The 13,888-nt window shown below is 30.0% G+C and overlaps 3 pseudogenes across 2 annotated transcripts; all 3 read left to right on the top strand.

The window, feature by feature from the left end:
- The first annotated feature begins 1,747 nt into the window (after positions 1 to 1,747).
- Positions 1,748 to 3,492, top strand: LOC111304178 (UDP-glycosyltransferase 91C1 pseudogene; annotated as a pseudogene). Its single transcript, XR_016326890.1, has one exon. The product of XR_016326890.1 is annotated as a UDP-glycosyltransferase 91C1 pseudogene (transcript).
- Positions 3,493 to 7,759: 4,267 nt separating this feature from the next.
- On the top strand, positions 7,760 to 10,427 carry LOC111302577 (UDP-glycosyltransferase 91C1 pseudogene; annotated as a pseudogene).
- A 579-nt stretch (positions 10,428 to 11,006) lies between these two features.
- On the top strand, positions 11,007 to 12,984 carry LOC111304177 (UDP-glycosyltransferase 91C1 pseudogene; annotated as a pseudogene). The gene has a single exon (XR_016326641.1). The product of XR_016326641.1 is annotated as a UDP-glycosyltransferase 91C1 pseudogene (transcript).
- The last annotated feature ends 904 nt before the right edge of the window (positions 12,985 to 13,888 follow it).

Here is a 13,888-nt window from a genome sequence, read left to right as displayed (position 1 = left end):
TTTTAGAGCCACTTTTTTTTGTAAAGAAAAATGGCACCAAAATATCTTTAAAAGATTAAATAAAAGCCTTTGAATCAAATTTAATCCTAGGGCCAAAATTCTTTCTTTTTTTTCAAGGAACAATCTTTAACCATTAGATTAAGATTCAATAAGAGATCTAATAATCCACATTATTTACTGTAAATGTTAGATTTTTATAACCCCTAAATTAAATGAAAATATCATTTTAGTCTTAGTACAAAGTTTTCGATATTTAGGTCGTTTTCTTAGAAATTAATGTTTTCATGCTCATTTTTTAAATTTTAAAGCACCAAAAATTATGAAAATATTATAAAATTGAGATCTGAAATGTTTCATAAAAATTTGAGCCAAAAAAGGCCAAATTACAAAAATACCCCTAAGAGGTATTTTGATAATTTCATACCTTTTTGGAGTATTGTTATGATTTCAAATACATCAAAAATCATGAAATATTATGAAATTAAGATTTAGAAAGTTTTATAAAAATTCGAGTTCAGAAAGTTTAAATTACGAAAATACCTCTAAAGGGTATTTTAGTAATTTTGTAATTTCATAAGTGCAATAACAATTTTTAATATTTTAAAAATCACCAATTTTTACTTTTGAATCACATTGATTTCAATTAGGTTGTGAATTTTGAGAATTAACGTGAATTCTATCTATTTTGATCAAATTTTGTGTAATTTTAACTTTGTTTAATTACTTTTAACTTTATTGATCAAGTTTAACTGGATTTGACCCGAATTGATTTTAAATCCCTAAATCGACTAACTTGTAGGTTTTTTATACGTTGTAAATAATCCTCTTAAATGATTTATGCAATAATCATTTATTAATGGTTCTAACTCAGGTTATAAATAGGCCTAAATTAATCATGTTAAAAATGTACCGAATAAAATTTTGTATATACATAGCTCACATTTGAAATTTGATAAATCCAACAACAATAAATTTGATAAAATAAAAGTTAGCAAGCGAATTGCTAAAAAGAGAAGTTTTCATAAAAAAATAAATGAAAAGGTAGGTATATACATTTACATATATATATATATATATATGAATAATTCATAATTATTTGTAACAAAACATAATTTATTTTATTAATAATTAGTTTATACTAAATTTTAATTTATGTGGTGGAGAAAGTCTTAAAGTAACAGCATAGGATGAAATTATTTCAAAAATCAATGAATAGATTTTCAATAACATATCTAATATTGTCTTTATTCTTCGATTTTTACTTTTTTCCAAAATGCCGACTATGTTTGCCGTATCATCAATCTTAACTCCAAGTAAAAATTTTTTGTATGCATATCATATATATATATATATATATATATATATAGTGTAATGGAGAAATTTTGTTAAGAGTCATTTACATTAGATAAAAAAATATAAATTAAAAATCATTATTTTATTTATTTTGAATATAATATATATTTTTAAAAATTTGTTATTTTTATTTTCGCTACGTAGTACTAACATGTATTATAGTGTATAATTTAAATATCATACTAAAAATTTTTTTAATTTAAATATTATTTAAACATTATCCTATTTGAATTTGTTGCTAATAAATACGAATGTAGTAGATGGACCACACACCTGGTAGCAGATGGACCCACCCCAATGAAATTGCAAGAGCTAACCTTTCACCTACCACTCGAGTCAGAAGAATTATTGGGAGTAGGACTGTTGGTAGTGTGACAACACTCACATATCATTAAAATTCAATCTTCTTCATTTCCGCTAGCAATGAACTGTAAAACAAAGAAAGTAAAACTGAAGAAAAATCTTCTCAAAATTCTTACAGCAGTTGTAAATTTAATTTTCCAGTCATGGACAGCAAAAAACAACTTCATATAGTGATGTTTCCATGGCTAGCTTATGGTCATATCATGCCATTTCTTCAAGTCTCCAAGTTCCTAGCTCAAAAGGGTCACCATATATACTATATCTCCACTCCTAAGAACATCAGCAGCCTCCCAAAGCTTCCTCCGCATCTCTGCTCCAACATAACCTTTATACCATTTCCTTTGCCTCAGGTCCATGGCCTGCCACCAGGAGCTGAGTCCACCTCCGAGTTACCCATTCACAAAGTTCCTTACCTCAAAAAAGCATATGACAAACTCGAAACTCAGTTGACTGAGTTCCTTAAAAGGTCATCACAAGTCAAATGGATTGTCCACGACTTTGCTCCTTACTGGTTACCATCTGTAGCGAATCAACTCGGTATCAACTTAGTTTTCTTCAGCATACTCTGTGCTTCATCAATTGCTTACTTTGGCCCTCCATCAGAGTTGCTTGGCGGATGTAGACAACGGCCAGAAGACTTCACGGTGACCCCGGTGTGGATGGATTATCCTAATAACCTAGCTTTTAAGCTCCATGAAATGGTGAGTCACCAGGAGTGCATGGACTCTGTGTCCGATTTTGAACGGGCCGGAACATTGCTTTTGAGTTGCAACATTCTGACTTTGAGGAGCTGCTTTGAGGTCGAATCTGACGCACTTCGTGTGCTTAGTAAGCTTCATCAGAAACCAATTGTACCACTTGGACTATTGCCGCCATCACTGCCAAGCGATGAAGATAAAGGAGATGGGAATTGGGAAGCATTAAAGAAATGGCTTGATAGTAAACAAGCGAAGTCAGTTTTTTATGTTGCACTAGGCAGTGAGGTGAGTATGAGTCAAGAGTTCATGCAGGAGTTGGCGTTTGGGATAGAGAAATCAGGGTTATCTTTCATTTGGGTGGTCAGGAACCGCCCTTCAGTTGAAGGACATTTGGTACAGGACATAGTCCCACCCGGGTTCGAAGAAAGAGTTTCCGATCGGGGCTTGGTTTTGCGGGGCTGGGCACCTCAACTCAGGGTCTTGGCTCACTCCTCAATCGGTGGTTTCTTAACTCACTGCGGTTGGAGTTCAGTTATTGAGGCACTAGGGTTCGGTGTTCCTTTGATATTGTTTCCCGTAGGAAGTTCGGATCTTGGATTAGTTGCAAGGTTGATGCATGGCAAAAAGATGGGGTTGGAAATAGAAAGAAACGATCTTGATGGATCATTCACAAGTGACTTGGTGGCTGAGTCTATCAAGCGAGTGATGGTGGATCCCCAGGGTTCGCAACTCAGAGCAAATGCATATGCAATGAAGGAGATTTTTGGCAATGTAGAGCTGAGTAACAAGTACTTGGACGAGTTCACTCGTTCCATGGAAGAATTTCCACCTTCCAATGATGATGTTTGAACAGTTGGTGGGCACATTAGTACTATTTATATTATGTTTATAAAAAATAAAACCACAACCACTTCTTACAAAAGAAATATAGTTGTGTTTATGTGTTATAGTCACTTACCTTTTATCTTTACTCTTTGTAATTACAATGAACTAGATTTTATCCCCTGTAAAAGCACGCTTTTTTTTTTCTCAGCTTTTATGTTTCTTGTCCATTATAATAAAGTAACCAATTTGTAGGCGTTTTTGTTTAGCGATTGCTCCTTTTACAAGTAATGATATGAATTATTAAAATATAAATATATTATAAATTATAAATTATATTTAAACTTTAAAAATAAATATAATATTTTTATTATTTGTGTTATACACAATATAATATAATTTATTTATTTATATACAATATGAATAAACATAAATAATATAAATATACATAAATAAATATGATTAATTAACACGAAAATATATAAAAATGTGACAAAAGTAATAAATAAATATGAACTATTCATCATTTACAAATTACAATTAAACATTAGTCATTTAAGATTAAGTATTAAATTTTTGAAAATGCTAAACGCTAAAAAATAGTCTATAACTTATCCCTTATTACACATTTACATAATATAAATTACACTAAATTAAGTCCAAATCTATAACTTTCATAAGTAATATTCCACTAAAGACATTAACCAATAACTTACATAAAAATTAATAATGTCTTCAATCTATTCCATACTCCATAATATATATTTAAAGTAATAAAATAATTCACAAATATCCAAGTCAATGTCCAATAGATACTTTAAATTATAATAATACCTTTTCATGTAACGAATAACTATAAATTATATAATCTCTTATCACTATAAATGTTGTTTAAAATAAATATATTATATTTAATTTCAAATATATAATATCTTATCGGGTGATTTAAAATAAAATATTTAAAATAAGTTATTGATGTGTATTTAAGATAATAATTTATAGGTTACATTTTAATAATATTGTATCACATAATATAAAATAAATTATATAATTTTTATTATTATACATATTATTTAGAACATATATTATTTTTAACTCCAAACATATAATATCTTATTTTATCGAGTGACGAACTCAGATTGGACCAACTTTTAATAATTTTATCTGGAGTAAATTTGGGTCTTGGGTTAAGGTTGTTATTGTCACTTTGGGTTATCTTAAATTCTGGTCCATATAATTCGATGTTAATTGCTATCATGAAGTATATGAATTATGAATTTAATAATTTGATGCTGATATTTTATTGAAGGGTTTAAATTTTATACATTATTATTAATGTATTATATGATGTTTCTTCATCAATTTATAAATTTAAAAAACTAAGAATTTTAAATGATAAAGTTGAAAAAGAAACTTCAATAATTATATTTATTCAATTAAATAATTTCTAATATTTATTTCTAAAGACTCTTAACTTTTTAAATTTATAAATGTACAGCCAATTTTAGAGTTATGGGATATAAGTCTTAATTTATTATTATTATTGTTGTTGTTATGAATTATGAATTAGAAGTATTAAAAGATAAAGTTAAAAAAGAAATTCAATAATTATATTTATTCAATTAAATAGTTTTTAAGAAATTTTATAATTTTTTAAATTTATTAATTAATAAAATGATAGCACATGATGTATGTATAAAATTCAAACACCCAGCGTGTTCAAAATATAAACTTTTTATTAAAAACAAGTTACTAAAATTGAACTAGAAATATTATGCATTTCCCGGTTCTAATAAAACTTGTATTATATAATATATATCAAAATGAGTTAATACTACAAATAACTCTTAAATTATAATGAAATATTTAATATGATACTTAAATTTTAAAAGTCTTTAATATCTAAATATAAATTTATTAATTAATATGATACTTGTAAAGTTATTTATCTACCAAATATCGTCATTTAAAGTTAACTATATTAAAACTAAATATCATATTAATTAATTAATCTATTATTCAAATACAATATTAAAAACTTTTAAAATTCAAATGTTACATCCAACATTTCATTGTTACCTATTTAAATTTGTTGGGCTAAATACTCAATTAAATATTCAAGGTTTAGATTAATTTTTAATTGAAGAGGTAATGCTTAATTTGATCCAAATAAAAACTAAACATTTTTTAGTTTATTTAAATAAAGTTTTTCTAACAAAGTAAAATATACGTACCGTTAAATATAAACTCTGTTATTAACATGCCATTTTTTATTCAGATAACATGTGGTATTTTTTTTCATTACTAACACTATGTTTAGATTGAGGGGAGGGGAACAAAAGGAAAAGAAAATAAAAGAAAATAATGAAAATAGAAAAACTTTTCTTTTATTTGGATACACTTTTAATTTAAAGGAAATGAAATAAGTAAAAATTCAATGACCTTTAGTTTTCATTGTAATCTTCACTTTTTTAATACCCCAATTTGGGAGAAAAGCTAAGAAAAAGAAAATTGAAAAAATGTTATTTTTATAAAAAAACTATTATATCTATTTTTTTGTTAATATTAAATGCTTAGTCAAAAAAACTTAACCACATCATAATTTTTTTGTAATTTTTTTAAAATCATATCTTTTTTTAAGTAAGTTTCATATATTTCTTTCAATATAAAAATTTTTTATAATTTTTTAATAATTTGATTTTGATGAATGATTAAATATAAATAAATATATTTTTTTAGTTTATATATATGATATCAAACTAATTCAAAATTTTTTATTTTTATATGTAATATATTATAATTTGAGTTTGATTAATCATCAAGATGATAAAAAAATATAAATGCTTTTCAATAAAAAATATACATACTTTCTTGTCAAAAAGTACTATTTTGACTAGAGTTTTTTTTTTTATTTTTTTTTTATTTTTTTTATGAACAAGACGACTCCAATGGATTGATTTCTTTGGTCAAAAGGTGGCGGCATTGTATTGACTGCTTTGGGTCATCTATGTGCTAAAATTTTGATAATGATATAAAAAATTTATCAGTACATATTTATAAAATATTTTTTATTTTAATTAATTAAAAATTATTAATGCAACAATAATTATAAAGTCAAATAAGACAATAAATATATTATAGTACAAGAATATTTTAAAATTAAAGATAACAAAAAATTATTATAATAAATTATTTTTTAATTTTTTATTCTTCATCCAAATAATGATTGTTATAATTTTTTTATTAATTTTAATTATTTAAACAATGGATACATATATATTTTTTTAACAATGGATACATATTTTTTTTCTTAAAAAATTATTTTATTTTATTTTATTTATTAATATTTATTGAAATATTGCGTAAAAAAAATATAAAAAATAAAAATTTAAAATATAAAAAAATAGCTTTTTGTTTTACTTATTTCCTTCCCAATCTTTTAGAATGATTTCTTCTCCCTTCCAAATTTGGTTGCAACTGCTTTTAGGTCTAGTCATCATTTCCTTTTTTGTCTCTCTTTTGCTTTTGTTTTGTAAGTTGCTGACGTTTACACATTTCTTTTCTGTAGTTTAAAATTTTTTACTTCTTTTTTTCTTCTTTATTTTTTATTTTTCCTGGTGACTATCAACTCCTCCATCATTGATCTCACCTGTTGTCTCCTTTCCTTGCTATCTGTGTTAACTGTTCACTTGTTGACAATCATTCATTATCCTTCTCATCTCATATCGTTTTGTTCTTTTTTATTATTATTATTATCTTTTATTATATTATTAAATTTAAAATCACAAATTCCAGTTTGGTGATAATGTTGATTTGTGGGCTTTATTTTTTTAATAGATTTGATTATGTTTTTTATTTACTTGATATGACTAATTAAATGATTTTTTTGGTAAATTTAGTTTTTGAGTTTCTATTTTTTCTTTAAATTTATTGTTGATTTAGGTTCTAAGTTTGTTGTTAAATTTAGTTTGGGATTTCAGTTTTTTTGTTGAATTTGATTTGGGGGTTTAATTTGATTGAATTTATTATTTTTTTTGGATTTCTATTTCTCTTCAAAATTTATTTTCTAGGTTTAACTCCTTGGTTGATTTGAATTTTTATTTGAGAAACATGAAATTGTAGATTTCAATTCTTCCAAAATTTATTTAATTAATTTATTTAGATTGTTCTAAATTAGGGTTTAAATTTCTAATTTTCGAGATTAAAATATTTTCAACATTCAAATTTTATTAAATAACCACCTGGCATATCATATATACAAAAAATAACATACCATCAGCTTATTTTAATAAATCAAGTTATTTAATGCACATGTATATTATTTTCGTAAAAAATTTTATTTGAGTAAATTCAAAATCGTTTTACTATTAATTTGAACTAAATTAAACGTTATCTTTTAAATTAAGAATTTATCTGGTTGAGCATCTAATCAATTTGTTGCCATACATAAATGCGGCTGTAGATGGACCATGCACTTGAACGCATGGTGGACCCAACCCAAAGAAGAGTTACGTTCACCAACCTGTCAACAAAAGGACCCGGAAAGGTGTCCAAAGAATTATTGCCTTATTGGGAGTTAGGGCTATTGGTATTGGCAACCCTCACTATTCCTTAAAATTCTATCTTCTTAACTTCCGCTAGGAATGAAGTGTAAACAAAGCAAATAAAGCTGAAGAAAAATCTTCTCAATATTCTTACAGCAGTTTCAATTTTCCAGTTATGGACAGCAAAAAACAGCTTCATATAGTAATGTTCCCATGGCTAGCTTATGGTCACATCATGCCATTTCTTCAAGTCTCCAAGTTCTTAGCTCAAAAGGGTCACCATATATACTATATCTCCACTCCTAAAAACATCGGCAGCCTCCCAAAGATTCCTCAGCATCTCTGCTCCAACATAACCTTTATACCATTTCCTTTGCCTCAGGTCCATGGCCTGCCATCAGGAGCTGAGTCCACGTCCGAGTTACCCATTCACAAAGTTCCTTACCTCAAAAAAGCATATGACAAACTCGAAACTCAGTTGACTGAGTTCCTTAAAAGGTCATCACAAGTCCAATGGATTATCCACGACTTTGCTCCTTACTGGTTACCACCTGTGGCGAATCAACTCGGTATCAACTTAGTTTTCTTCAGCATATACTGTGCGTCAACGTTCGCTTTCTTTGGCCCTCCATCAGAGTTGCTTGGTGGATGTAGACAACGGCCAGAAGACTTCACGATGACCCCGGTGTGGATGGATTATCCTAATAACCTCGCTTTTAAGCTCCATGAAATGGTGAGTCACTGGGAGTGCATGGACTCTGTGTCCGATTTTGAACGGTTCGGAACATTGCTTTTGAGTTGCAACATTATGACTTTGAGGAGCTGCTTTGAGGTCGAATCTGACGCACTTCGTGTGCTTAGTAAGCTTCATCGGAAACCAATTGTACCACTTGGACTATTGCCGCCATCACTGCCTAGCAACGAAGATAAAGGAGATGGGAATTGGGAAGCATTAAAGAAATGGCTTGATAGTAAACAAGAGAAGTCAGTTTTTTATGTTGCACTAGGCAGTGAGGTGAGTATGAGTCAAGAGTTCGTGCAGGAGTTGGCGTTTGGGATAGAGAAATCAGGGTTATCTTTCATTTGGGTAGTCAGGAACCGCCCTTTAGTTGAAGGACATTTGGTACAGGACATAATCCCTCCCGGGTTCGAAGAAAGAGTTTCCGATCGGGGGTTCGTTTTACGGGGCTGGGCACCTCAACTCAGGGTCTTGGCTCACTCCTCAATCGGTGGTTTCTTAACTCACTGCGGTTGGAGTTCAGTTATTGAGGCACTAGGGTTCGGTGTTCCTTTGATATTGTTTCCTGTAGGAAGTTCGGATCTTGGATTAGTTGCCAGGATGATCCATGGCAAAAAGATGGGATTGGAAATAGAAAGAAACGGTCTTGATGGATCATTTACAAGTGACATGGTGGCTGAGTCTATCAAGCTAGTGATGGTGGATCCTCAGGGTTCGCAACTCAGAGCAAATGCACATGCAATGAAGGATATTTTTGGCAGTGTACAGCTGAGTAACAAGTACTTGGACGAGTTCACTCGTTCCATAGAAGAATTTCCTCCTTCCAATGATGATGTTTGAACGGTTTTTGGGCACATGAGTACTATTACATCATGTTTATAAAAAAAAAAAAAAAAGCCACAACCACTTCTTACAAAAGAAGTAGTTTGTTACATTTTATCTGTGTACCCTTTGTAATTACAATGAACTAGATTTTGGCCCCTGTAAAAGCACGCTGTTTTTTTTTTTTATTATACTTTTATGTTCTTTGTGTATTATAATAAGGTTATCAATTTGTTATCAGGGAAAAAAAAAAAAAACACATAGTTTGTATAAATAAGATTGAGTACAAAAGCGCATTTACGAGATGTGCTTATAATCTTTGTTATTGGCTGCCATTTACTCCACTAGAGTGAAAGCTTATAAGCACATTTCACAAATATTAAAAAAAAAAAAAGGAAATATATAATTAAAGGGAAGGACTTCAATGAAAAAAATTAAAGGTATGATTTATAAATAGATAAATACATATTGTTCATCCTTAATCAATACAAAAATAGGAAGAAAAAAAATGCTAAACATGAAAAGAGCCACATCATGACCTGGCTTCCCATCATCAATCAACAAGAAAATTGCTTTTTTTTTTTTTTTAATTTAAAAAATATTCACGTCGAAATGAAAAGGCTTATCTAGTTAACCTGTTAGCCACTCAAAAAAGATAGACTCTCCTCCGCTGCAAATTTTCAGAAAAAATAATTTAAAAAAGATTGTATATCAAAAATCTTATTCAACCTTTTTTCTTCTCCATTCCTCTCCCTCTTTCTTATGTGTTTTTTTTTTTTTTCTCTTTCTTCATCCCTCAAATATAAACTCTTCCATTTTTTTTTTTTATTTCCTATTTCCTAAGCAATGGAAATAACGTTGTCCAGCCCTCTTCCAAGTAAAGAAGAATAGAGGACACGTGTTGATTTTCTTGACTAGAGCTAAGCTAGGAAGTGGTAGAATATCTCAAAGCTTGGTCGGGGATGTTAATCTATAAATATTCGACAAGGTTCAATAATCTAATAATAGCTACCAATAATAGCCAAATTTTCAAGGTAATTGTCTAATAAGTGGGGCATGCGAGAGCTTGAGCTACAAAAAATTATCCCATTAGGACTAATTCATTGTAAGATTTGTGTTGCAATGACATGGGCTATGAATCATGTTTAATACTACTTATTAAAAAAAAAGTTTATATAAAGCATTATCAACCTTTAATAATTTTTAATACCAATTGTATTTAGTTATTTTATATATAATATACATATATATTGGCTAGTATAGTCGTGCAACAACATCAATCTTTTTTAATGGTTATTAGTGGCTTTTGCTTTGCATTTTGCGAAAAGTGAGTGAGAGAATATATTATTATCACAATTACCCCCAATTTAATTTTAATGTCTTGTCTTATTTGACTAAAATATAAAGCATAACATTCTCAAAATTTTTACCTTATTGAATGAGAATAAAATTTATATTATGTTATTTATCACGAAGAACAGACACTTTTTTAATAAAAAGTTAATTGATTAAGCAGTCTTAGCAACTTGCAGGCTCTTAATCAGTAATATAATAATTTTGAAAAGTTAATGATAGAATCTTTCAATTTTAAACAGAAAACGATGTGACTTAAAAATTAATAGAAAATAAAAAATATTATATAATATTAATTTAGTGAAATAACTTTTATATTTTAGAGGTATTTTATAAAATTTAAAGCAGACAGAATGCCGTCTCAACTACGAAAGTACAAGGAGAAAATTGTGTCATTTGTCTACGTGGGGAGCGTAGAATGAGACTTTCAGCCAGAAAAAAGGTCTATGTCTTGATCAAATAGAGGAGAAAGGAGCAGTCACCTTTGATTTCATAGATCTCACTTTCCAATTTCCAATCTGTTGTCTCTGATACAAGATCTGCATCAACAAAACGCCATGGACAGAACAGAGAAGCTTCACATTGCAATGTTCCCATGGCTAGCTTATGGTCACATAATGCCATTTCTTGAGGTTTCCAAATTCTTAGCTCTAAAGGGTCATCGCATATCCTATATTTCCACCCCTAAAAACATTAGCCGCCTCCCTAAGCTTCCCCCACATCTGTCCTCTAACATAAGTTTTATCGAGTTTCCTCTTCCTCAGATTCATGGCCTACCACCAGGAGTTGAGTCCACCGCTGAGATACCGATCCAAAAAGTTCCTTATCTTAAAAAGGCATATGACAAGCTCGAAGTCCCTTTGACAGAGTTCCTAAAAACCTCTCATGTCAACTGGATAATCCATGACTTTACGCCTCACTGGTTACCTGGAGTTGCCACTCCACTCGGCATCAACTTAGCTTTCTTCAGCATATTCAATGCCTCTTTTCTTGCTTTCCTTGGCCCACCATCAGCTTTGCTTGGTGATCTCCGAAAACGACCAGAAGACTTCACAGTTGTCCCTAAGTGGATCGATTATCCTTTTAACATAGCTTTTAAGCTCTATGAGATGTTGAATCACCAAGAATGCATGGAAGATGTATCTGATTTTCAACGGGGTGGACTAGTGATTCAAGGTTGCCAATTTGTAACTATTCGGAGCTGCTCCCAGTTCGAACCTGATCAGATTCAATTGCTTAGTAAACTTTACCAGAAACCTGTTGTTCCACTCGGGTTGCTGCCTCCATCACTGCCATCTAAGGAAGATAAAAGAGATGAGAAATGGGAAGCTATAAAGAAATGGCTTGATAGCAAAGGAGTGAAATCAGTTTTCTATGTTGCACTTGGTAGTGAAGTGATTCTGAGTCAAGAATTTATGCACCAGTTGGCATTTGGAATAGAGAAATCCAACTTGCCCTTTATTTGGGTGGTTAGGAGCAGCGCACTAGTTGAAGGGCAGGTGGGTCATCAGGACATTATCCCTCCAGGGTTTGAAGAGCGAGTCTCTGACAGGGGCTTGGTTTTGAGAGATTGGGCACCTCAACTACGAATATTAGCTCACTCCTCTGTTGGTGGTTTCTTGACTCATTGTGGTTGGAGTTCGATTATCGAGGCACTCAAGTTGGGTCGGCCTTTGATCTTGTTTTCCGGGGCAAGTTCGGATCAGGGGTTGAACGCTAGGTTGTTGCATGGCAAGAAGGTTGGGTTAGAAATAGAGAGAAATGAACAGGACGGTTCATTTACAAGCGACTTGGTGGCTCAGAAGATTAGGCAGGTGATGGTGGAGCCAGAAGGGGAGCCGATCAGAGCAAATGCGTGGGCAATGAGAGAGATTTTTGGCAATGAACAGTTGAGTAACAAGTACTTGGATGAATTCACTCGGTTCATCGAAGAGTTTGCACCTTCAGCTTTGGAGTTTTAAGCTGTTAATTCTTCATCAAGTCATCACCAACTGCCATTTCCCCCACTTTCAAGGTGGAAATGAACTTTATGTTAACAACTAGTCTCCTCTACCATAAAAAAATATTACTAATAAAGTGTTGTGTCATGATTTGCAATAAACCATTCATGGTAATTACAAAAAAAAAAAATTACTAATAAAGTGTTGAGATATTGCGATTAATTTTGATGGATAGGTTTTATATTAGTTAAGCCAAATTGAGTGCTTGTTATGGTAGAAGTATTTTGAGGAAGTTGTTAACTTTTATATTAATGGCATTAACATTCAGGAAAGTAGATTTTGGTTTTTAATCACTTTTATTATACCAAAGAGTTGGATTTTGGCTTTTCTTGTTTTTTTAATCAAAAGTCACCCCTACATTATATAAGCAAGTCAACATTCCAACATATATATATATATATATATATGTGGGAGGGATCCCCTCCAACTTCGATAGGCACCAACCTCACAACTTACTTAGGGTAAGATCATTAGCTAGTTCTTACAACTAAAAGAGCATGTTATAAATTTTTAGCTCATATATCTAATTTGTAATAGTAAATTTTCACTGGTCGATAAGGTTGGTGTAAATAGTTAAATTTTAAATTTTGAATATAAAGTATTTAGGTTTAAATTTTTAAAATATTTTATTAATAAATGATTTATAAATCCAAAATAAAAAATTTATAAATCTCTTTATAAATTAATTACTCATCTTTTTTTATTTCTAAACTTTTCTTGAAAAATAAAAATTTCCCACCGACCATGACGTCGCCAATCTGTTAATTTCTTTAATGGCTAAAAAGGAATTAGCTTCCACCTCCAATCTGTCCACTCTTGCTCGCACGTAAATTTATCAATTTAAAATATAAAAATATTATAAGAATATAATTTAAAATATAATAATTATATATATTTAATAAAATTAAAACAAATATATATTTTTATATCAATATAAATTATAATATTTAATTTTTGTATAAAATATAATATAAATATATACGAATTACTCATCGCGTCACCGCTGATTTCATCCATCCCATTCGCGTCACTGCTGAACACAACACTTTAAACTGATTGACATCCAATGCAGTGGACGACGTTAAAGGAAGGAAAAAATGTACTATGGCTTTTGGCTTTTATCGCTTATGGAAAGAAGGAATGTACTATGGATTTTGGCTTTTATCGCTAAAGGAAAGAAAGAACACTCTGCCT

This window comes from Durio zibethinus, chromosome 13 (genome assembly GCF_047325235.1).
Source record: "Durio zibethinus cultivar Kanyao isolate XHJ-2024 chromosome 13, ASM4732523v1, whole genome shotgun sequence".
In the NCBI taxonomy this organism is placed as follows: Eukaryota; Viridiplantae; Streptophyta; class Magnoliopsida; order Malvales; family Malvaceae; genus Durio; species Durio zibethinus.
Note: the sequence above shows the minus strand (reverse complement) of the source record. Positions and strands in the feature narration are given on the sequence as shown.